This window comes from Saccoglossus kowalevskii, chromosome 22 (genome assembly GCF_978046115.1).
Source record: "Saccoglossus kowalevskii chromosome 22, keSacKowa6.1, whole genome shotgun sequence".
Taxonomy (NCBI): domain Eukaryota; kingdom Metazoa; phylum Hemichordata; class Enteropneusta; family Harrimaniidae; genus Saccoglossus; species Saccoglossus kowalevskii.
Window position 1 is genome coordinate 22,605,286 of NC_140662.1, and position 26,980 is coordinate 22,632,265.

Sequence of the window (26,980 nt, forward strand, 5' to 3'; positions counted from 1 at the left end):
AACCAATATAGAAAAGAGGGTGGAAATTATGCGACACAATAAAACAGTACAAAAGGGCACATGACCTATTAAAACGACTGAGCAATCATTTATCACGGCTGTCATACCCAATTTGTCTCATAACAGATAAGAAATAAAAGAGCAGCTTTAAAGCATGTTCGGTTAATTACGAGATCAAATCCATTGACAGATATTACCTAGTTCAATCATCAAATGTAGTTGTAAGCTTTTTGTAAAATTTAATCTCTGCCAATATCATTTTTTTAATGGACCAGGTATGAGTTCATTTTCATGATGAGGTCATGGATCAAAACAGTTGTCTTGGACTTCAGAACTACATCTTAAATAGATTAAAGATTGCAAGAAATACTACAATTGTTCTATTAATTAACAAGTCATTGAAAATGACACAGCCCCCGTTAAATTTTTGAAAGCTCTCTTTGTGTTCGTCATATTAAAGTGGAGGGGTAGTCGCGAGCGTGTCCTTGAAACTTGAGTTCCAAGTGGCATATACAACAGATTGTTTATTTACATCAAAACACGTGTTCCGTGGCCAAAAATAAAAACAGCCGTTATATCGGCCATCTTTGATCTGATTATGAAACACACTGATATGTATGATGTATGTGCCAAATACAAATGAAAATCGTACATAAATTGTGGAAATATAGTAGTAAGGCCAAAAAGTCAGATGGCTGTCAATCGGCCATCTTTGACCAGATTTTGAAACAAATTGTCATGGACATGCATCCTAACATGTATAAAGTACATGTATGTGCCAAATTTGAATGAAAACTGACAGACTGGGGAGGCCAAATCAACTGTACCCTGGGTGAGTAGACCACAGCCTCAATGGGGAGGCTAAATCCACTAGCCCATTTGACTGGAACTGGAAAACACAACTATAGAGGGCGCACACTGTACAATGAGTTTTTTTTTTACGTTCATTTCTGATCGCTGAATTGAAGAAAATTAAAACCCTGTGAATATGCAAAGTTGACAATAAAATTCATTGTTTTCACAAACCAGTGAATTTAAAACCAAACGAATATCTCTGCAACATCAAATCTTTTAAATTAAAATTAAACCCAGTGGCCAATTTTCAATCTACATTACATACCATGAAGAGCAATCGCATATGATGCCAGTAAAATCAGATCGTGGTTGACTGGTTACAACTACCGGGAACTATGAATTGTTTTCTTTACATCTTTTACATTAGAAGGTATTAACAGTCACGCATACAATTGAATAATACCTCCCAGCCATACAAATCGGCTTAAAAACCAATTGATTGAGAAGAAAAACAGACACACCAACAAAGAACTAGTCAGTTATTTTATCAGTCTTTACACAATCCTAACTCACCAACTTTTGGCTTTAACTTAAGAACGTGAATTGTCATAATCCATCGCAAAAAGTAACTGTTTCCATGGCAACCGCAGTATACGTAAAATCAGAACGTCACAGCCTGCATTACTATTATCTATTCATACATTTCTGCTGTTTATGCATCAATGTACAATGGTATAAAGGGAAGCTTTGGTAAACCTGCTCAGAACAGTTAATTCTCATCTGAACAATTTTCTCAGTAAAATTATTGGTTGAAAGCCTTCCTAAATGCTGAATGAACAAACAAACAAACAGCATGAAAAACAAACTTTGGCTCCTCTGATAGTGAGTTTTAAACTAAAATCCTCCAAATACTAAATGTTCCAATTAAAATGGATGCCAGAATTACCTACAATGTATCACATTTTTAGGAATTAAAAATTCTCCAAAATATTAAATATTTCAATTAAAATGGATGCCAGATTTACCTACAAAGTATAAAACTTTTAGGAATTAAAATACAAAATGGCTGCCATTTAGCATTGGGAAATATACAACCAACACTCATTTTCGATTTTTTCATTGACTTCTTATAAAAGAAACAATTCATTTAAATCAAAAGTGAACAGTCAAGCAGTTTATCTGTATACATTAAAGGCAAAATACGAAGATTGGATCAATTCTTGTCAATTTGATCAAATTTTTTTAAGATGACGGACATTTGATTTAAATGCCTATTACAGAGTTTTCAGTCACTACACATTAAACCTTAGCTGCCGACAACGCTCTTGCCATTGTCCTTGACAACAGTGTCACTGAATAATTTCATAAGTCACTACAAGTCAGAAACATGTTTAGACTTGACAAATCAGTACAAACTACAGAGTGGAGTTGAACAATATAAGTCGATCAACAATAAAAAACAGACATCACATTACTGTAATTCAAAATAATTACAAGTTTTTATTAAATTATGCACTTTTTAATAGACAATATTTAATATCTATTTCGTCATAACGTTTGTTTCACTACGATTTATTGTCTACTACACCAAAGTTAGTAAACGCATGTACTGGTATAAATTGTATATACCGTATTTGCTCTATTAGAAGAGCATCTCCAATAGAAGCACATGTAAACCAAACGTTGCATTGATATTGTATATTGATTTATTAAAATATCTAGTATTTTGATCATAGAAACACCTGTCATTTACGTTAGAGCATGCGCTACTAATAGAGCAAATACGGTATAGCTTAATATTTATAAAATCACAGAACAGTTACTCATTTTATGAACAGGTGAAGTGATATGGGATATTTTAATTCATGCGAGAGTACTTCATTCAATGGAGAGAAGCACATGCCCAACCAATCGAAGCGTTTTGTTTGGATACATGTATGAAGGAGAATATTTGAAATAAAAATGATTTGTTTATATTTATAAACACAGACATAGACATGCCCTGTGCTGACTTCAGTGTATGTAAAATATTGGGATAGTTGTTATGGGCAAATCTATCACCTCCTCAGATAAGCAATACTGCAGCTTTTGTTAAATTCTTATATTGTTCAAAACGTACACTAAATATTATGACTGGGTAGTTTAAAAACAGCTCTGTAAGTGACAACTTGCTGATAAACCATCAAAAACAGTTATTGTCAGTTATTTTGTTTCGGAGTTGTTAAAATGTGTCTATTTAACAATCTAAAACTGAGCTAGCATAATTTAAAAACAGCTTAAGAGACAAGTTTTTATAAATTTTGTGGATTCAAAATTCTTTAACCTTTTCACCACCGGTTCCCTCTTTTCATCACAAATTCACAAAATATTCCTGTTTATAGTCTGCACTTTCCTTCAGAATATTTGGGACAAAAATAGCAAAAAATTTTGAGTAAAAACTGAAAATTTACTCAAATTTTATCTGTTGGCCCCAAAATTGGGAAATAGCTCCAATGTTAGCAATATACATTTCAATTAAAGATATCATGAAATGAACAAATCTGAGAGAGGTCCACATGTAGTACCTATATATGTAATATCAAAGCATTTGCACTTGCGGTTTTTAACAAGAAGTCGAAAATATCACTTTTTACCAAAAATTACAAAAATATTCACCAAAATTAGAGAATTAAAGATATCATTACAAAATGAACAAATCTGAGAGAGGTCCACATGTAGTACCTATATATGTAATATCAAAGCAATTGGACTTGCGGTTTTCAACAAGAGGTCGAAAATATCACTTTTTACCAAAAATGACAAAAATATTCACCAAAATTAGAGAATTGAAGATATCATTATAAAATGAACAAATCTGAGAGAGGTCCACATGTAGTACCTATATATGTAATATCAAAGCAATTGGATTTGCGGTTTTCAACAAGAGGTCGAAAATATCACTTTTTACCAAAAATGACAAAAATATTCACCAAAATTAGAGAATTGAAGATATCATTACAAAATGAACAAATCTGAGAGAGGTCCACATGTAGTACCTATATATGTAATATCAAAGCAATTGGACTTGCGGTTTTCAACAAGAAGTCAAAAATATCCCTTTTTACCAAAAATTACAAAAATATTCACCAAAACTAGTTATCATCATGAAATGAACAAATTTAAGTGAGGTCTACCTATGGTACATAAAACACCAAGTATCAAAGCAATCAAGCTTGTAAGTAAGTTCGAGAAGAAGTCAAAAAAGTAAAAAGTTGACACGGAAAATCACTCATATGATAAGCTCCACACAACAAATTCGACAACGGAGCTTAAAAGGCAGTGGGAGTTGCAGTGACTTTTGGGAAATTTTTTTTTTTAAATTCCAAAAAAACTATCAGGTTACTAAGTACGAGATCAATCTTAATGAATCATATAGAAATCACAACATAATCACATATAGTGCATGTGCTATGTAGAAGCAAACATGTCTTTGTAGGAAAATCTTTGTAAAAGTACTTTGCTTTGAGTGCTTTTAAAAAAGGTTAGGGTCACCTTGAGTCAGTAATAAGAGGCAGTAGGTGGCAAATTGAAACAAACTTACAAACTCTTGAAGTGTAATGCATAGAAAAATGTCAAACTCTGACATTTTTCAATATAACTAGTTTTCTCAGAAATAATAAAATCAGTGTATTACAGTCATTGTAAGCGCCTACATGATAGCGTGATTAAATTACTGTCACCGTAATATTGTTTCAAACATCAAAACAGTTTGTTGTCGCCTAGAAATCATTACACGATTAGAAGTTGGGTCAAAACAAACAGGAGACATCAAATTATTAAAAAAGGTGGAGGATATGATATCATTTGCGACAATCTGCAAATAGACTGCAGTACTGGTAATATGCAAATTGATTAATGCCATATATGGTAATGTACAAATATATTGATGCCATATATGGTGATACACAAAAAAGATTGATGCCATATAGGGCAATATGCAAATAGATTGAAGCCATATATGGTAATGTACAAATATATTGATGCCATATATGGTAATACACAAAAAAGATTGATGCCATATAGGGCAATATGCAACTAGATTGAAGCCATATATGGTAAAGTACAAATATATTGATGCCATATATGGTAATACACAAAAAAGATTGATGCCATATAGGGCAATATGCAACTAGATTGAAGCCATATATGGTAATGTGCAAATATATTGATGCCATATATGGTAATACACAAAAAAGATTGATGCCATATAGGGCAATATGCAACTAGATTGAAGCCATATATGGTAATGTACAAATATATTGATGCCATATATGGTAACACAAAAAAGATTGATGCCATATAGGGCAATATGCAACTAGATTGAAGCCATATATGGTAATGTGCAAATATATTGATGCCATATATGGTAATACACAAAAAAGATTGATGCCATATAGGGCAATATGCAACTAGATTGAAGCCATATATGGTAATGTACAAATATATTGATGCCATATATGGTAATACACAAAAAAGATTGATGCCATAAAGGGCAATATGCAACTAGATTGAAGCCATATATGGTAATGTACAAATATATTGATGCCATATATGGTGATACACAAAAAAGATTGATGCCATATAGGGCAATGTGCAAATAGATTGAAGCCATATATGGTATGTACAAATATATTGATGCCATATATGGTGATACACAAAAAAGATTGATGCCATATAGGGCAATATGCAACTAGATTGAAGCCATATATGGTAATGTACAAATATATTGATGCCATATATGGTGATACACAAAAAAGATTGATGCCATAAAGGGCAATATGCAAATAGATTGAAGCCATATATGGTAATGTGCAAATATATTGATGCCATATATGGTAATACACAAAAAAGATTGATGCCATATAGGGCAATATGCAAATAGATTGAAGCCATATATGGTAATGTACAAATATATTGATGCCATATATGGTAATACACAAAAAAGATTGATGCCATATAGGGCAATATGCAACTAGATTGAAGCCATATATGGTAATGTACAAATATATTGATGCCATATATGGTGATACACAAAAAAGATTGATGCCATATAGGGCAATATGCAAATAGATTGAAGCCATATATGGTAATGTACAAAATGGTTAAAGCCATATATGGGGGGATATACAAATATATAAATGCCATATATGGTAATATGCAAATTGTTAAAAAATATACTGGTAGTGCTAACCTCGATTAGTTCCAATCCAATTAAAATCCATGTAGGCAAAGACCAACTACATCTTATGAAATAAATAGGCAAATTGAGTTCAAACAGTATTACTCTGATCGGATTGATCAACCAATTACAGTACACCTTATTTGATAGAAGCCTGAAAAACAGATTTTGATTGGTTGCAACACCTAAGCCTGACTTGCAATTGGTCAGACGTAGTTTAATAGAAAACCCAAATCAGAACAGAACTTGTTTTTGAGTTGAATAAAAGCAGAATTCTATGATCTAATGGTTTCAGTTTATATTGGTAGATGACTCATCACTTTGATATAAATTATTCAAAAAAAAATTGAATTATATCTAGTACACCATGTATGTAAAGTTGCACTCTAAAAGTATCTGAATATTAGCAATTTTTTTGGGATGAGTCTTTAAATTGTATTCCAACAAGTGTATATTCAAAAAGATTCACCTCTGTTCCAAATTCCTACAGCCCACAAATAAATCATACATACGATAAATACAACTTCAAAGGACGGTAGTCGTCTCGCCACGCATGCGCGAGATATATGGGGCTCGTATAAACAAAGATGGCGACTTTGACTGTTGCGCAGATCAACGAGTTCTAAGCTTTAATTATGTATTTTTAAGGTGATTGGAAGGTATCGAAGAGTCATTGGTAGTATTCAGTGCAAGTCATACCCAGGTCAAAGTTCATAATTGTGATTTCTATTTGGAGAGTGCATTGGATTGTGGGAAAATCAATGTTTATCAACACAAATGTCGCACATGCGCAGCGCGACGACCACAGTGCTTTAACCTTTTGAATTTTAGTTAGTGGGGAATTATGTTCATTTGGTATAAAATTGAAAAAGAAATTTAGAAAAATACATAAATATGTACAAAATTTGTTTGTGCCGTCAGAAATAGATTTCAGTATTGCAGTGTTGATGACCCTTACGAAACGAATATCATTAAGGCAACTGTTTTGCATCATAATGAGAGTATACAATGTAGTAGAAAAGCTGTTAAATGTCAGTGTGAATGACCGAAAAACTAAAAAACGATAAAACAAGAAAGAAGCTTAATGCGGAAGAACATTCTCATACATGTCTTTTCTGAGAAAGCCATAAAACATTACGATGAGATCATCAAAGGGCAAAAAGCAATAAAAACAAATTCAAAATCTGCCACAATCATAGTTCAACTTACAAGTAGAAAACAAGATTTTTCGGATTTCTTCAGCAATGACAACCGCCAAATTTTACAAATATAGTCGAAAAATCAGTATATTAAATAAAAATTGTGAATCAAAAATTCTTTGTAAAAAAATCCTTACTTGACCCTAACTGTACTATTTTTATGTGAAATGACAGAAATCGCGAAATAAATAATTTGTTATAAAAGAAATTGTTTTCAAGAAAAGGATCACCCCAAGTAAAGTGGATTATTTAAGCTAACATTAACAAAAATTCAACAATGAATGGGTACTAGGGAGTTCTAATCAAATTATTTGAGATATTCCAAGCTTCAGAAGTACTTGCTCTTGACTAAAGTGTTAACACTACAATTCAATGTAACCATGGTGACATATGGAAGGTAATTAGGAAAGTGCAATTTAAAAAAATACAAAAAACGGTGATACATTCCAGGTTATTCTAGGAATATCGTTCCTCGGCATAACTCTGCAAAAATCACAAAAAAAAGTACAGATGTATCAGTTTCGGCTGAAATTAGCAACTCACCTTTAAAACAATTGAGCAAAACTGGGTAACATATGGTAATTCTGGGAAATCAAATTTCTATGATAACACTATGCCAGCTGATCACAAAGACATGTATGTACAAAAACCTAATGAAAGCAGGCCGGGTCCTTGACACTGAGATCAAGGTCATCTGCATGTCATGTGACCGACATAAAAGGACAAATAAGGAGTTGGGAGGCCATATAAATCTTATTAGTTCTGTAAATATAGTGACCATAGTGAACCATAGTGAACAATTTTCACTGAAAAAAACTAAAAAAGATTTAAATATAAAAATACTAAAAAAAAAACATATCTAAATATCTTATCAGTTTAACAATTTTAAGCCACGCAACAAAATTGCACAAAGGTTATCATGACCCTTTGTTTGATGAATGAATCTCAGCTTAAATTTTCCTGCATTTGAAAAATTTTCCTGAAAAGATTTCCAGTGAAAATAGTTTGTTTCTCTGAAACACAATATGTAATTTTGAATTAGCTGGCTGTCATTTTGAATTATAAATTCATCAAAGAAGAACAAATATTTTGATTTTTTTTCCTTTTATTGTCAAAATCAGGTAAATTTAAATAACAAATATTTGAACATGAAAATAGAAAAGACATTTTAAATAGATTATATTATAGTGTTTTGCAAGGAATTTTTTGGTGAAAACAGCATGAGGAAATTAACCTCTTTTATTTCAAAAAAAAAAAATATGAAGCCTAAAATAATTCTGTTATTTGGAAACAAAATCATTTTATTAAAATTTGGAAGAAAGATTTTGAAGAAAAGGTTAGAAAAGTTAATATTGTTTTAAGCGCACATTTTCTTTTTTTTTTATTGGCAGACTACAGAAATTTGGAGAAAAAATATTTCATCTGCAGTGACATAGGCAAGCTGATGGGAAACCTCATTTTGAACAGAAACACGTTTTTCTTTTTAAAGTGACAGACATAAGAAATCTGAAATAAAAGGACGCAAGTTCAAAGGTTATGTGATGTGACATTTTCATGCGGCAGTTCATGTCAGTTTCATTCACTAGCCACCATGTGTTCAATAATGAAGCGCAAAAAAATCTGCATTTCAAAATTGTCTTTTTAATGCATTGATTTTTTTGTCTCTAATCCTCATGACAAGTGTTGAATGAATATCTGAAATAACGACTACCTGTATATATGATTTTTAGTTCCCTTCAACAAAAGACAGTGGACATATCAAAAGCTTTTGAGAGAAAAATGAGCTTATTTGATGTACACACGTCATGTGATCGCATAATACATCGCTTCAGATTTCAAGACTGAAAATAAAATTAATTACCATATTTCATTTTTTGAACAATTACATATAGCTTGAATCTCAATAGAATTTTAAATTCTACAAAATTGAATCACAATACAAAACATATTTCTGTTTCAAGTCAGTGAAAAATTTTCCAGATTTCTATAAAATACAGCAATTTTGTAAACTAGAAAGACCAATAAAAATTTTCTTCAATTTTTCTGAGTAACACTAAATTCTCTAAATTAAATGAGGACTTTTTTTACCAATTAGGATTTGTATCTATAACATGCAATACAATATATGTATGCCTTCCATCAGCAGTGCATACAAGTCTTGAGATATGAAGAAATTACGACCAACGCAAAAACGAAGACAATATGCAAATTTTGCAATTTTCTCATGACAGCACACACTCGTAAAAATTTCTGTTGACTCATGATTCTTTACTATCTGTATCTTTAATAGCATGAACCCATATTTCTAGAAAAAAATTACCTAATATTAATTTGGTTTGAACGTCCTAAACTAGGTAACACTGTATGTATCTAGGGGGAATTTTACGGGGAAATCTAGTCATGAAAACGTAATCGTACAATAGTATTACCATCATAATGGAAACGGAACTTTCCTATTGGCACTGAACAGTTACGGACATTGTGCGATACAAACATAATGCAAAAAACCATCCATGATTATCACAAGCTTTGGTATATTATTTGTGGTATTGACTGGGGGAATTACTCAACCACAAATTTTGTTGTGCCACACTCAAAAAGTTCCTGAATAAATAACCAACTTTTGGCCTTAGCAACTAAGAAATCTTTTTGTATAAACACTGCGAAGTAAATTCAAAATTTGTACACACCCAGAGGCTATTTTGGTTATATTGTTTCTACTTTCTTAGTCTATTTTTACTAGTCTAGTAAAAATATCTCCCACAGAGCACCAGCTGTTCTAACCATACACCCCCAAAGACCAAATAAAATAACATTGATAGTACACTGAACTGTCAGACGCTCAAAACAATGATTCCATGATCTACCAGACATCCACTTCTGAATGATCCTGAATTTACCTTCGCTGAATAGCTATTGAAACTACTTAGCATGGAATAAAGATGTTTTTTTTTGTTCTTTTACAGTTTTGTGCCAAGCAACAGCTTGGAACACTGATCATCAATGTTGTCACGTTTTTTTTTGTGAATATAAAATTGCAAGTGCATGTTCTAACAGAACTACAGCATTTTGTCAACAATCAATATTCCACGTTTGAGACTACATGTACATGCACAAGACCTTTTGATTATTTTCCAACCATAATGGCATTGGCAATTTAATGGACAAAGTTCAAATTTGTATTATTATACTAAAGTTGCATAAATACAAGTTCGCTGCAGGAGACTTGTATCAAACACTTTTAATACTGTAAAATACTTTATATTTGCTTTGAATTAATTTTCGCTATTTTCGCTGAAGGAATGATTCAGCGATAATAAAATCCAGTGAATATACGTTTTTTCTATATTTTACATTCAGCTTGTCAAAAATCAGTAAAAAATAAATTCCATACAAAGTACTAAAAAATTCTTGTCAGCAAAAATCAATTCCAGCTAAAATAAAGTATTTTACAGTATTACTTATTAATATTATATGTCCTAAGCCCATTTGGATCTTAACCATGTTACTTCAAAGCCTTATCTTTAAAATTAGTTAATTAATTATTATTTACGGAGGCAATAATGAAAATGAAAATCAGAAGGGAATCAATTACTTGTAAACCAGGCTGTAATCGAGGTGGTAACCACAAACCAAACCAGTATTTGTAACAATATATTAGCAGAATCACATCAAAAAACAACCACGCCTCAGTGAGCAAATTACAAACCAATAACATCTCTTTGTTACAGTGTAAGCAGAGTTCATCTGCTGCAGTCATATGCACTTAAAAATAAACCTTTGTTTCCAATGACAATTGAGACAAGTTCTTTCATTCCCACACACAAGATGAACATCAATTCATCTCATTCTTTGTTGGGCCAACAGCCAAGGACAATATTCTCAGATTTAGACACATGAATCCAATATTAAACAAATCAGTTATTATATTCTCATCTGTATTCCTGGGGGGAATTCAGCCTGTCATGTAGCTGGGTTAATTTTATAATTAAAGTAGACCATTTATATGTGGGGGTAGGTTGACCATTATAATAAATTGGGGGGGGGGGGGGGGGTAAATTTGATAGGAGAAAAGATGACTAGCACAACTACAAAAAAACAAAAAATATTCCAGGAAATGAAAACAAAACATCAAAAAGACCAGTTACGTCATGATCGCAGTTGTTGAACAGTAAACAAAACGAGTCAGCCATCTTGTATCAGATTGTGAAATGAATGGGCGTGCATATATGTATGTCTTTCAAAAATTATGATGTATATGTGAAGTTTGAATGTGATTGGGCCAGCCAGGGAGAGGATGCACTTAGGAAAAATTATAAGTCCCCCCCCCCCCCCACAAAGTTTTCGGACTGTGTCGAGGAGAAAAAAAACTTGAACACAAAAAATGACATTTGCATCAAACACCTGATTCGTAACTAGAGTTCATTGTACTACCTGGGGTCATCTTGAAATGAAGAAATTTGACAGAGGATTGAATTTATAATTATTAAAAGAACAAATCTGAAGGAGAGTATTTAAACCCACTTTGTCAACAGCGAAGCTAAAAACGAGCACATTTTTGTTGTTGAAATTTTTTTTTTTTTTTTTTTTTCAAATTGTTGACAGAAACCAGAGCAGATGTGTGCACTTGATTAGAAACAAGTTTTTTTTTGTCCTTAGGCGGTACATCAGGAAAAATAAATTACAAATTAAGGATATAATTCATGCTGATTGTATGTATATGTGGAAAAGTGACATGTGTCATTGAACAATTTATCAAGCTAAGAAATGACATACTTTTCGGGTTGATCATAAAATCAAGCTTTTAACATGCAAGTTAAGGGTCAAACATATTGAAGCGAAAATAAATCTATACTTGATAAATGAAATTGATATTAATAAAATATATTTTAATAGATATTTTTTATAAAAATCCACATAAATATGATTGGTAATGCTTAAATCAAATAGATAGTGTTATTATTAAAAATTAGCAGTTGTGTAAATAGAGAATAATTAATACAGCTGATATTATTTATTTATTTATTTATTTCCATTTTTTTATTGATGAGTCACTGCAAAGATGACCTCTAAACACGATATAGCCATCCATAAAATTTTATTTTACATCTTTGTATACCAATAAAAGATATAAACCAGCAATTTGTCGCATTTTTTTCTAAACAAATGAAAATTATGTCATTGTAGCCAAATAAATAGAAAAATTCATCAATAATAAATTAAAGTTTTGTTGGTAATTCAGTCAGTAGCAACAGTCAGTCAGTCAGTAGTAACTGTGTACATTTGGATTGAAACATATGAACGTCAATCTTTAAAGAAAAGAAAATACTATAACCACTTTAATTTAATTTTTTAATTTTTAATTTAATTTCACAGATCAGTCAAAATCGTGAAATTTTATAGCAATGACAATTTTCCTGGGGTCCAACATAGTCTCAGTGACAATAATTTGTCTTAAATTCACTAAACCCATAAAATCTTCATATAGAGAAAACTTCAATCATTGAAAATAAAACTGTTTACATTATTTAAAATGTTTCTGACAAAAATTTATTGGATACAATAACTCAAAGTGACAAATATTGTCGCATTCGTCGTCCACAACAAACATGACTACGTCATGGATGTTTGCGGGGCTTAAGGTAAATATTGTCACTGAGAACAATTTTACCAAAGACGTACAACTGTCCTCTGTTCACTGACCACTATTCATAAATATAGAGTCTTGAGAGACAAGATGAATCACAAAATGTTATCACCATAATACATATTGTTTTTATCAATAATTTTCATATTAGGTACAACATTTCAGACAGAAAAAGGATGAAAAAGCTGATCAGAAACATAAATAACAAAACAGAGATTAATAAATACATAATATTGAAATTAAAATATCATTGTAATAAAATTGGCATTTCTTCAAATGATTGAGTTTTGGCTCTTGGGTAAACTACATGTACATTGCTATCCCCAAAGACATTATCGTAAAAAGCAGCCGTTAATAAGTTAATGTCACGTGGTTTGGATTCAGCAACATTGTGACATTCAGTAATATGAAAATGCATACACTCCTTATAACACCTCAAGGCGGAATCATGGGAAATAAGCAAAAACAATTTTTCGGAGTGCTTACAAAATAGAAATAAAAGCTACAATTACACATTGCATGACTAGTACAGCAAGTTTCAGAATCAAGAAAATCCAAAACTGCCTGAAGCGAACACATTAAAAACAAGATTTTTCATTAAAAAAATCATGTCTTCGACAAATATACCACTTATGTTACCTTTTTTTTTTTTTTTACATCCATCACTGCCACCCTAAGTTAACCATATTTTTGCAAAGAACCCTCAAGTCATTCACATTTTGCTTCATCCAACACTGTCACCATGGTAACAATTTTGGTAACTGGGAATCATTTTCAAATATTTTTGCCCATTTAGTGTATGAAGAATCATTACGACTTATTTTGACTATAGACACACCGCTATTCGGCTACACATGCGGCTCTAACAGAACAAATAGAGTGAACTAAATTCGTGATTTTCCAGACCTACATTCACCACTACTCAGTCACCAATGAAATCCATTTAGTACAACATTACTGTCGGTTCACAGAATTAAGAAAGTACACTCAAACGGCTTGACATTCATGCACGTTTTTTCTGCAATATTTCACTTTCCATATACACTAACTCCTAATTTTGTCCAAATTTAATGAAACGCTGTTGATTTATTTTGAAACTATACAGAAACAATAATGAACAATTTTTGAAATGATATATTTATTATTTGGCAATCAATGATGGCCAAATGCATTTAGCATTTATTACTGTAGTCGTAGCCATGACAACATCCATCACTTTTTCATGATGTTTTTGAACTACGGTACACTTTGTATTCTGTACTTAAAGTGCCTGTGCAATGCCCACCCTCACGTTTCCCATTTTAGATCTGTATCCCACTGAAATGGGCAGTTATTGATTTTTTGCTGAAAATGATTACTCGTATCCAAATAAATTTTGGATATTTCTCGTGTTGTAGCCACGCCCACCTATCCTGAAACGGTCGACTGTTTCCGGATTTCCGACTCTCGCCGAAAGTGCGCCACCAAATGCCAAAATGTGAGAGGAAGTCATACCCCTGAGCCGGAATAACACTGGTCATTCAGTATACTTTTAAACGATATACATTTTTCAGTCGGCGTTTTTTTTTTTTTTTTTGTCTATTTTCTTTTTTTTTTGAGAGAGAGAAAGTTTTTAGATGTTGTGTTGTGTTGTGGGCAGTTGCAGTGAAACGTATAGTCATAGTGTAAGTATTCACACGTTTCTAATCGATCCGAAGGTGCGACATCAGTGGACGAAAGCCACTTAACCTCAGATTCATTTTTTGGAAAAACTGTCCTCGTCCATGAAAAAAACAACTAGGTTTAAAGAGAAACGCCGACAACATAAACCTGGCGCAACACTTTTCAAAGAAATAGATTCCGGACCATGATCACCGAGGCGGATTTCAGAAGAGAGAGAGACGTCCGGCAAGTGTTTCAAATGAGTTGACTTTTTTGCGATCCTGATTATCGTTTCATAGAGACCATTTAGTCCCTGTTAAGTAAAAGGTAGCAATAATTTTGACAGTGACACGTAAATGAAGCGTCGGACAAACAGGAAATTACACAGCCCTTACACATTGCTAATTGTTTTCATTTTCCAAGGCTAAAAGTTTCTGAATTGTTTGGTGATTGGTGTTGAATGTCAAATTCACACCTCTGTTCTTGTTTTACCTCCATGCTTACAGCTTGATCTGCGTAATAATTTCTGAAATAAGAATCGATCTCGATTATTTTTGTTATCCAATTAAACGCCGCTTTTAACGCACTTGCCCTCCTCGTGACCCAACGCGTTCTCCTATTTCAACAAAATTTCAATTTATTTCCACGCGGCTGTCATTTATTTAGTAACTGTGATTTGTCGTTTTTAAAATTATTTTACAGTGATCACTATGGTCTAATGTTTAGAATGTCAAAATATGTTCTCTTTAATTTTAATTTTGAAAGTTTTACTCAGACGATCGATGAAATAAAACAGTGTAGTGACGTGCCAAGTAACCTGCTAAATATCGAGATAATTCCGACGTCAAATTCTATTTTGTCCAGCGACAGTGTACAAACGTGCGCCGCTGACGATCACGGTGACCAGCTACACCAGAACGAACATATTTCGCATCTAACTCAACCCCATGCAACAAAAATTGATACTATGTGTTCGTTATGGTCCATTCCTCCTCGACGAACAAGTACATAAGTGAAAATTTAGTCAAAGACGAGAAAACTGCAGAAGAAATTTGCCTTATTTACACGTATCGGCAATGCAAGGTGGCATGCGACTTCCCTTTCTGACGTCACAAGGGGAATTTCTGTATGCAAATAAGAAGCTAATGAGGAGCCTCGTTTTAAAATACATAAAAATAAAGTTGCCATAGATTGAGTTTAAAACACATTTTTTCACTTAAAAAAATAATTCATGGTTAGAAACATAAAAAAATAATAATATTTATGTATCAATGGATAATTTTAGGCGTGAAAATAGCAGCCATTTCACAGGCACTTTAAGATGATATACAGTCACCAGCACAATACCGCCAATTAAATAACAACTTTTCTTACTCTTTCACAAAATACATCTGCATAGTGTTTCAGAAACAATGGAAATAGTGAAATAGTGTTTATTTGGTTCAAAATAAAAAATGAAAGCAGACACTAAAATTGAACTGAATTAAGATTAGTCATAGATTCAAGACATAACCAACTTCAAGAAAAATTGGACAAAAAATTATGCTGATTATCCTGGCCACAAAAAAGCGTTAACAACAATGATACAGTTACCCAGATCACAAAACCACTTTTTTTACAGAATCACAAATAAGATGCTCTGTTGTGTGAATTAATTTCAAGTATTTAGTTGGTACATCTTTTTCAAATTTTGATTTCTGTTGTTTCAACAAGAACTACATGATGTGTACTCCTTAGAAAATTGCATAGGAAATATAGAAAAATACTACTTAACAAGGGTTAATGACCTGAAATGACCTAATCATGACCTTTGTACTTGCTCTGAATCTTTTGAGTTACATTTTTTTTCTATTTTTGTTTGAAAAACAATAATTTCTCCCCAAAAATCTTGGTGCAACATTTCGTACATTTTCATGTATTTTTTTTCAAAATTTTTGTTAATTTTGAACCAAATGGACAGAATTTTCCACTGGCAACAATTCTTGATAAAGAATGTGGAAATACACTTATTTTGTGAAAAATTTGGTGTTCAATAATCTTGTTCAGATATTTATTATATTATCTTTACCCTATAAATCTTTTACTGATACTATATTAAACTACAGACTCTTCTTTAATACATGTAATAAGCATAAATTTTTAATTTTTTTGTAATACATAATGAATAAATAAACTACAAAAAAAAAACTTGATAGGATTAAATGAAAGAAAGATTACGTGAGCAGTTTTTGAACAAAAATCTGTATATAGCAGATGTTTGTGTTAAAATAAAATTGAGGTAAAGAGATTCTGTCACTAGAAGAACCCAAATTTCAAAGTTTCATTTGTGGTGAACACATAAATTATGCGTCCCTTTTTTGGTGACTTTATGACCTGAGAAGAAATATAATTTGATGCCTTAGGGTGCCCTAAGTGATGTTGCAGTTGTCACTCATGGCAACCAAAGGTCTCCCCAAGAGAAGTCGTATAAGCAAAAGTAATTGAGGAAGTATATCGTCAGGTGATTGTATGGGTACATTGCTATGCAAGCAAAACTTCAGCAAAATGTATAAAATTTATTTAAAAACACACTGTAGCATTTTTTTTTTATTTTACAAAATTAGGGACGACGTCAAAAGATCGATGTCGGATAAAAAACTTAATTCCTTTAGTTTTTTTCCAAACTCCCCACTGAAACTTAATTGATAAATATTGGTCATGGCGTAAGACTACATTCACCATTAAATACAAATTGATAATCAGACAGTAGTTGGTTGTCGGGTGGGTGTAAAAAGATTTTACAAATGCACCTCATTTGACGCACAGATTTACACTTGAATCAAACCATTTTTCTGTGTTTTTGTTCCCTTTTCGGTTATATCTGTCTATGATTGGATAGAAAAAAAACGAACTACAAATACTCCAAGATGTTTTTAACTTCATTAAAAAAATAAAATCGTTTTTGTAGGATGGAAACTTTTTGAGGTCAAAACCCCCCACCCCCAAACTAAAGGAAATAAGTTTTTTATCCGACATCGATCTTTTGACGTCGTCCTTTACTTGTTGTCAAATTCAGCACTACAACTCGGTTCCTAAGCAACTCTTTACTTCGTCTTCTGCCATCTTTTCTCTAGAGCTGTCCTAGCACAGCATGAGGGCGCTGTATTAACAGCCCCTGGGTAGATCAGTTGTGACAGCTTGGAGGGACCCTGGGACGCCCTTAAGCGTCAAATCGAATACGTCCATGAAAAGTAATGGAGCTCAAAGGTTAAGAGGACATGGCATTCAAGCGAATACACGCTGATAAATATATATTAATATATAGTGATAGCACAGATATTTGTTACAGCTCCGTTTTTACATTCCAGGTCAATCACTGCTTGAGTCGTGAGAATCGGGTCACGTATAGACTGACTATACGTGGTACCAGACTAGTGTTGTCAAACAAGAGAAACCCCTTGTTGTTGGACAAGCCAACCCAATTTAGCACGAGTACAGTGCATTGTGGGAAGCAGACATATGTTACTACTGCAGAATATTACATCCTTGATCTAGAGGTAACCCTTTAGAAGACAGGGAGGTGAACAAATTTGCTTTTCTGCAAATACTTAATTCACATCTGCATGAAATTCTTTTATCCACATTTACCGCTATTATTACATACTTCTATTATTATATTATTATTGTTTGCTTAACACTTACGAAACATTTTGTTTGTTATACAGTACACCAAAAACAAGACAAAAGTGGTGTTCTCACTGGGAGAAATAAGCCGTTTCACAACACCTTTGAGAACGTTGTTAAAATGTGTGTGTGAATAGAATACGCCGTTGTGGCGCCAAAGTTTCTGACACCGTTCTAAAAGGGGCGAACCAGATCCTAAACGCCGTTGTCACACCGGCTCTTGCACAATGGAATGTGAAGTGTGAACACAATACGACGACCAAACACCCTCTATCACTGACTTATTTTGACATTACTTGCTTGACATTACACAAGATGGCATCAGAGGAAATAACTGGTCAGAAACGCAGAAACTAGATTACTGATATCTGTTTGGAGAGAATCCTATTTCTTCCCACCAGTTATTTCCAAGATGTCGAGTCCAAACTGCTCAGGTTGATGGGTCTATTGTTGCGTTATTCATACACGCGAATAGCATGAATATGAACCGATCGTTTCTCGGTCTTGTTCGACGCAACAAGTTGGCAATTTCTTGCTCTTCGAAATCTTGATTAATCAATCATCGTTGCCTTCTTCTCAAGTGTAAAAACACACGGAAAAACAGAAACAAAGCAAATTTATTTACCAGGGGGAACGCCATGTTGTTGATTGACCTTTCCGTGATATGATTCGTTGTGGGCGCAAAACACCGGTGTTTTTACTAAGTAAGAACGCGAGCAGACAATTCAGCAGAACAAAAAAACAGTGTTAACACCGGCGTTTTTAGATGTGTGAGCCCTTAGCTATAGTCCCTGTTTGTATTACTGATACAAGATATACATACATATGCAGGGGTCGAAATACTCTGGTGCACACTGCACTATGCACATAGATTATTAGCTAGTGCAAGTAAACTCAAAATATAATGTGCACGCTGTGCATTTAGAAATTAACATTTTCTCATCGTTTTCACTAAGCCTAAATTAAGTTCAACCAACATTGTAAGACAACTGGAAAAAAAGAAAATTCTTTCATGATCGCATGAATCGATAACCTGTAAATTTTATTTAAACTTTAAAAGTAGTGCATTTCACAACAAGTTAGTGCAAGTAGATTTCAAATTCAACATGCACACTGTGCATGCAGGGAAAAAATTCTATTTCAATCCCTGATATGGTGTATGTGTGAAGGCATGTACGAGATATGGTTCCTGCATTTGTTTAAACAAGATGACCGCCAGTCAGCCAGTCAGCCATTTTGGATTTGATGGTTTGTTCGATATGATGTGTGATGTATTTGTGAAGTCTGAACTTGGTCGGTCGAGGCATGGCCATGTTTCTTTAAAACAAAATGGCAGTCCGTTGGCCATTTTGAACCCAATTTGAAATATAAATAACATCATATAGCATTCAACACTATAGGGATGACATATTTTAAAGAGGGATAAAAAAAGATTACTTTCAGATACAGTGAATAGAATTTCATCATGAAAAATAATTTAGGGGCAGTTCATAAAATCCTTCTTTGATGAGAAAGTAATGTATGATAATTCAAGTTCAAGATGCGATAGACGAATCAAGCATAATGAAATCTAACACATGCTATAATAGTACTGCGAGGAGGTGTCAGCTGTAAAACAACTGGCGTGATATATTCTCGGTATACAGGATCTACTCGACTGTTATGGCAGAATGCTGTGTCAGCTGTGCAAAATACTCATACAATGAAAATACTGAAAATTTAAAGCCTACATTGAATGCGTAAACCAAAAAGTGTTTTTTTCTAACAAACAACACTATCGTTAACGTTCACAATTGGCAATGGTCAAGTGTGCTTTCCACAAAAACAACTGTAAGCTATCGTTTATGTAAAAGAAATTTTTTGTGTAAAAATTTACAATTAAAGTCTATTTTTTAAAATCAGCCATATTGCAAAAAAAAAAAAATGCATGGGAAAATGCCATGTTGTTTGTTATTTGGGGAGCCCCAACTCTATTCTAGGCATTCATTATAAAAAAAAATATATATATACCAAAAAAAAATAATTTCAATCAACATTCTAAACTAATTAAAACTGTGAAGTAATAATCTGACTACTTTGTAGGACAGTAAGGGCAATCAGGTGGGGCATCCAAGACAATGTGACCTCTGTGAAAGGATCCTGAGCTCTGAATGTCAAAAAGGCTAAATTAATATGTAAAACTAATAGCATCTAGTTTTAAAAAAGCAAAAACAGACATTACCCCCGGAAACAATCACGACACCAATTATAAACTCTATCATATAACTATAATGTAGAGTATCATTTCAAAATAAAACACTCCATGTAATTTTGTCGCAACAGATATCCGCTATTGTTATATAATGGTGTACATTTACCACTTGCATCTTACCTTATTAAGAAATACAAGTTCAAAATAACCTTTATAATATAAATGTATAACTTCCCAACCCGATCACATGGTGTAGGAATCTCAGAACAGGGTATAGTGGCGAAGAACTTTGTTTTCAAGCACGTTTTCCATCTTTTCTTATTACGAGAATAATACATCAAGCATGTGGACAGTTCACAGTCGTATCGGCTGCTGCGTTACTACTGTCTTTATGGACACTTCGCGATGACCTCATATCCACCTCATATTACATTACATAACACATTTTTTCGTACTGTTAAAAAATATCACAAAATAAAATTTTCACTGCAGATAAAACAACGACTAGTGTTTATACAGAGTACTGTAAAAACATTTATTTTCACTGACATTTGTTTAAACTAATATGATATTTTGAGCATATTCACCAAGTTTAAGTTCAGGAATCTGGAAAGAAAATAATGAGTTCTACTGTTTTTCCCTCATGTTAACATGGATTTAATTTAATGGTTTTATAACCAGTGAAAATAGCAAAATTAAAACCCAGTGAATAATTAATGCATTTACAGTATGCAGGAAATAATAATTTTAATATTAATTGTTTTTCAAATATCAGTTATGGGACTTAAATACCACACTATTTATTACTTCTTATCAGTTTACTGAAGCTGAAAATATGACAGTTATTGAAGAGTTCTAATAACTGGCATACTCACATGATTCAGAAGATTTATTAGACAGCCTATATCCAGACTTATCCAACTACATGCATCTCAATGAGCGTGCAAGTGAAACCAATGCGCACAGAATTTGGGTATCATTACTTTTTTTAAGAGCATTTAAAAAGGTTCTAATCTCGTAATGGTATTCCGCGTAATGTAAATGTAACGCTTGCATACCACATACAAATTCTAACAAGGTGATACCACCATTTTCCTAATCAGAAGGGCATAGTATGGACCTCAAATCGAAATGAAACTATGGGCAACAATATGTTTGAGTGTGAACATAGCTAATTATAAAGAAACTGGGATGAAACTCAACATGGTACGAACATCATATCAAGGTTTGCCAATGCATGGAGTCTTTTTTCATGATTTCATTCCACAATAGACAAGTTTTGTGGTTACCTTAGAAACGTGCACGCTCTGGTACAAAAACGATACAATTTCGTCAGCTGGGGGTGGGGGATTTGGCCACGTAAATGTTCAATATCTCATCAGAATGCCAAGAACCAGGAAAACAATCAATAAATTAAAGCCGCAAGCGGCGTCACCGGGGCCCAAGCTGACAAGATTCTGTTTCATAATTAATGTGGTCACATGTTAGACAATCAGGTAGCTTGAATTATCAGTAACATGAGGTCAAAATGAAGTTGGGTACCATGTATTTACCTGGTTTGGTTATCGAAATATGGTTTTCAGGATATATAATGAGCCATGTTCTTAATAATGAGATTACATAATCATATATAGCCATTTCTAATGTCAGTTACATCTTTCATTCAATGTCTTCATAATGACACTAGTTACATGTCCTGCTCTGCGACAGTGTTGTAGATATGACTGCTTTGCATATTAATGAGTTCGCATGACCATATATGGTCATCCGTTATTTTTAATCAAATCTCTTGTTCACTGTTGTCATAACACAGGATTCATCTTCCTAACTGCAACAGTGTTTAAGATATAATGGTTATGCATATTAATGAGTTCACATGACCATATATGGTTATCTGTTATTTTAATCAAATCTCTTGTTCACTGTTGTCATAATAACACAGCATTCATCTTCCTAACTGCAACAGTGTTTAATATATAATGGTTATGCATATTAATGAGTTCACATGACCATATATGGTCATCTGTTATTTTAATCAAATCTCAGGTTCACTGCTGTCATGATAACACATGAATCATCTTCCTAATTACAACAGTGTTTGAGATATAATGGTTATGCATATTAATGAGCTCACGTGACTATATATGGTCATCTGTTATTTTAATCAAATCTTTTGTTCAATGTTGTCATAATAACACAGGATTCCACTTCCTAACTGCAACAGTGTTTGAGATATGACAGTTATGCATATTAATGAGCTCACATGACCATATATGGTCATTTGTTATTTTAATCGAATCTCTTGTTCAAGGTTGTCATAATAACACAGGATTCATCATCCTAACTACAACAGTGCTAGAGTTATAACAGTTATGCATATTAATGAGGTTAGAAGCCCCCACCCCATGGGTGCCCAGCCACGTGGCCTAACAGTGTGCTATTGGGGCAAAATGATGCATCTGATGACACAAATGCACATACAAAATTTGAAAGAAATCAGACTAATACAAAACATGTAGTTGCATAATTTCTATTTTCACAAAATCCAAGATGGCGGTCAAACCACGTGACTGATCAAAATAATATTATTTTTCTCGTATGCAGCTAAGGCCAGGCATGGTAAATATAAAAACATCTAGTAGATTGGTTGAATCGTCTCTGAGAAACAAATACCCAAACTTTTGGTCAATTTTGCTTAAAATCCAAAATGGCGGCCAAACCATGTGACTGATCTGAAATTTTTTTTAGGTTTCTGAAAGGGCTTGATACACAGATGCCATGAAGCAAAATTGAAAATATTCCCTCAAGTGTTGCCAGAGTAAAAAACTACTTCCTGTTTAGAAGAAATCCAAAATGGTGGCCAAACCACGTGACCAATCGTAAACATTTTTTCAAACATAAATGGGATTCATATATAGAAGCTAAATACTACATATGAGAGCATTCTGCTTGGTGGTTCTGAAGAAGAAGATTTTTTAGTGTTTTTTGCCGTTTTTAAGAAAAACAAAATGGCGGGAAAAGTCACATGACCGCTAAAGTTTTTATTGCTGATATTTATTACACATGAGTTGTACTATATACCATAAAAATATCTAGACGCCTAGACCCTCAGAAAGTGGTCAAACAGCCACTTCCGGTTTTATTTCAATCCAATATGGCTGCCAAACTAATTGTCCAATCGAAATTCTGAAAGCATGTTGCACCAGTTCACATTATGGACTATCAGTATAGAGCATTATCAGACCATTTTGTTCAGCGGTTTTCTCAAACGGCTTGACGAAAAAAGTTACGGAAGAAAGAAGAAAGAAAGAAGAAAGAAAGAAGAAAAAACCGGACAATAAGAATAGGGGCCTCGCCCTTTGGGCTTGGGCCCCTAATTATACAGACTAGCAATCACCCCCCCCCCCCAATTCTCGGGCAGAAATCGACTGATGGTGCTAAAACTCAAAATTCTTCTATAAGTGACATATGTGCATGGTCATAGTTGCTTCTGGTGAACTGGAGAAAATTTTGACAAGCTAATCAAATTAAATTATATTTTACAAATGTAAATTAAACAAGCAGCCTATCGGCTGAGATAGCTCCGCTGTTAGCAATGCACATTTCAATTAAAGAACTGAAGACATCATTAGAAAATGAACAATATGAATAGTATCAAAGCAATCGGACTTACAGTTTTTAACAAGAAGTCGAAAATATCACTTTTTACCAAAAATTACAAAAATATTCACCAAAATAAATTAATTAGAGAATTGAAGATATCATCACAAAACGAACAAATCTGAGAGAGGTCCACATGTATTACCTATATATGTAATATCAAAGCAATCAGACTTACAGTTTTCAACAAGAAGTCGAAAATATCACTTTTTACCAAAAATGACAAAAATATTCACCAAAATTAGAGAATTGAAGATATCATCACAAAATGAACAAATCTGAGAGAGGTCCACATGTAGTACCTATATATGTAATATCAAAGCAATCGGACTTGCGGTTTTTAACAAGAAGTCAAAAATATCACTTTTTACCAAAAATGACAAAAATATTCACCAAAATTAGAGAATTGAAGATATCATTACAAAATGAACAAATCTGAGAGAGGTCCACATGTAGTACCTATATATGTAATATCAAAGCAATTGCACTTGCGGTTTTTAACAAGAAGTCGAAAATATCAGTTTTTACCAAAAATGACAAAAATATTCACCATAATTAGAGAATTAAAGATATCATTACAAAATGAACAAATCTGAGAGAGGTACACATGTAGTACCTATATATGTAATATCAAAGCAATTGCACTTGCGGTTTTTAACAAGAAGTGGAAAATATCAGTTTTTACCAAAAATGACAAAAATATTCACCAAAATTAGAGAATTGAAGATATCATCACGAAATGAACAAATCTGAGAGAGGTCCACATGTAGTACCTATATATGTAGTATCAAAGCAATTGGACTTGCGGTTTTTATCAAGAAGTCGAAAATATCAGTTTTTACCAAAAATGACAAAAATATTCACCAAAATTAAAGAATTAAAGATATCATTACAAAATTAACAAATCTGAGAGAGGTCCACATGTAGTACCTATAGATGTAATATCAAAGCAATTGCACTTGCGGTTTTTAACAAGAAGTCAAAAATATCAGTTTTTACCAAAAATGACAAAAATATTCACCAAAATTAGAGAATTAAAGATATCAACATGAAATGAACAAACCTAAGAGAGGTCTACCCAAGGTACATATATACCAAGTATCAAAGCATTTAGGCTTGTAGTTTTCAAGAAGAAGTCGAAAAAGTAAAACATTGACACGGACGACGACGGACGACGACGACGGACAATCACTCATATGATAAGCTCCGCTCGACAAAGTCGACAGCGGAGCTAAAAATTGGAAAAAAAGTTACCTATTTAGTCATACATCATATGTTCATATGGCAAGTTTTCGAATTCATTGAACATAGAAACGGCATTATTCAAAATAAGCGTAAGAATTTAAACATAAATCAACAATAATTCAGAACATAAAGATACCATCGACTGCAGTTAATCTGTCTTTATGGACATTTTGCTATGACCTCATATCCACCTCTTATTTATCATACCATAATCTTCACCAAGGGGGGAAAATAAAGAGTTGCGTCAGCTCTACGCACTTACCATTTGTACAGATTCAACATAGAAGACAAGTCAGCTAAGTACAGCAGAACATCGCTTGGAAGTTAATTATTTACACCAGAGTATATATAAAAGAAATGAGACAACTGGGGTTAAATCTTGCACTGTTATGCAAATTACTTCATCCAAGTTTGAAAGAAACAAGGTCATGCATCAAAATGGATTCTATTAGTGTAAGTTGAATTTTACAAACTATCGTTTAAATCAAAAACTGGAACACCATAAATAAAACATAATTATTAAATCATATTATTATGAATATATTAGTGGGCTCCACCTGTTGAATAATTTCCTAGCTGTACCCAGCTCTTCTACACTGTTCCAAATATCACACAATTAAGTGAATGATTCTCCCTACATTATTTTGTCCTAGTGACCTTGTATGATTCATACCAGGTCAAAGCCTATTAGGATATTTGGGACCTTGAGGTTCCCACAAACAAAGGATCATGGACATCAATTCAAGACAGTGACAGGGCCTTAAAAATTCTATTTCCGGGTAAAATCAAATTTGTTTTATTACTCAACTTTCTGCCTTAGTTTTCATCAATGGAAAAGTATGACACTATTAGGAGTAGAAATCAGACAGGACTGATTGTCAAATGCAATTAATTAAGAAACAGACGTTAGTCGGTTTATGGAAACAGCTTTCTGCGAACAATGATTCACAGGTGGTGCACTTCAATCATACACCGACAAAAAAAAAGATTAAACCTTGACATACATATAATTATAATATATTTGGGAGACACAGCATTGATCACTATCATATTTGAGCCTGCAGTGTAAGCAAAATAGTGTTTACTATTTACCAACCCATGTGACAAATAAGACACCGTCAATTGTTCTACATATCAATTCTTAAAATTATCAAAAAACTTGGTAGTGAAAAGAAAATACGTTGAAGCTTTTCAATTCTATTTACCAAAGTTTGAACATCCAGGTTATTGACGACTTTTGTTATGCACTGGTTCATCCTCTGAATACCCGGAACTACTTTTTTTGTTATACCACGACCTTTGACCCTAAAGTTTTAGCAATATACAGTACAACCAAGTTTCATACTAAAGGGAGCTATCTGAAGATAAATGACATGAAGGAAAACAACAAACCCATAATCAATCAAACTCTGACACTGATTGGTCTGTTTCAATCTTTTTTTTTCAATGTCTGACTTTTCGGGTCAACCGCTGGTACTAAAGACAGATTGTACTCTGAAATTGATAGTTTATTACTCTCAGCAATGGGTCAAAAAAGGATGCTTCCTTGAAAAATGAATACTGCTAGGGTTAAAGGTCAAATATACAAATATTTGTCTGCAAATGTGTCAAGTCACTCTGGCAAAACTCCACTGTAGAATACTTATTTTCGCTTGAAATTTATTTTCGCTGAAGGGATGATTCTGTGAAAATAAAATCCAGTGAATATACTTTTTTTCCTA

At 33.0% G+C, this 26,980-nt stretch overlaps 1 long non-coding RNA gene across 1 annotated transcript in view; it reads right to left on the bottom strand.

Moving 5' to 3' along the window:
• LOC144344442 (uncharacterized) overlaps positions 1-20,770 on the bottom strand; it is a 65,332-nt gene extending 44,562 nt beyond the window's left edge. Inside the window, exon 1 of the long non-coding RNA XR_014928287.1 lies at positions 20,535-20,770. This is a non-coding gene — a long non-coding RNA (uncharacterized LOC144344442). The remainder of the gene's footprint in view (positions 1-20,534) is intronic.
• Between the last annotated feature and the right edge of the window lie 6,210 nt (positions 20,771-26,980).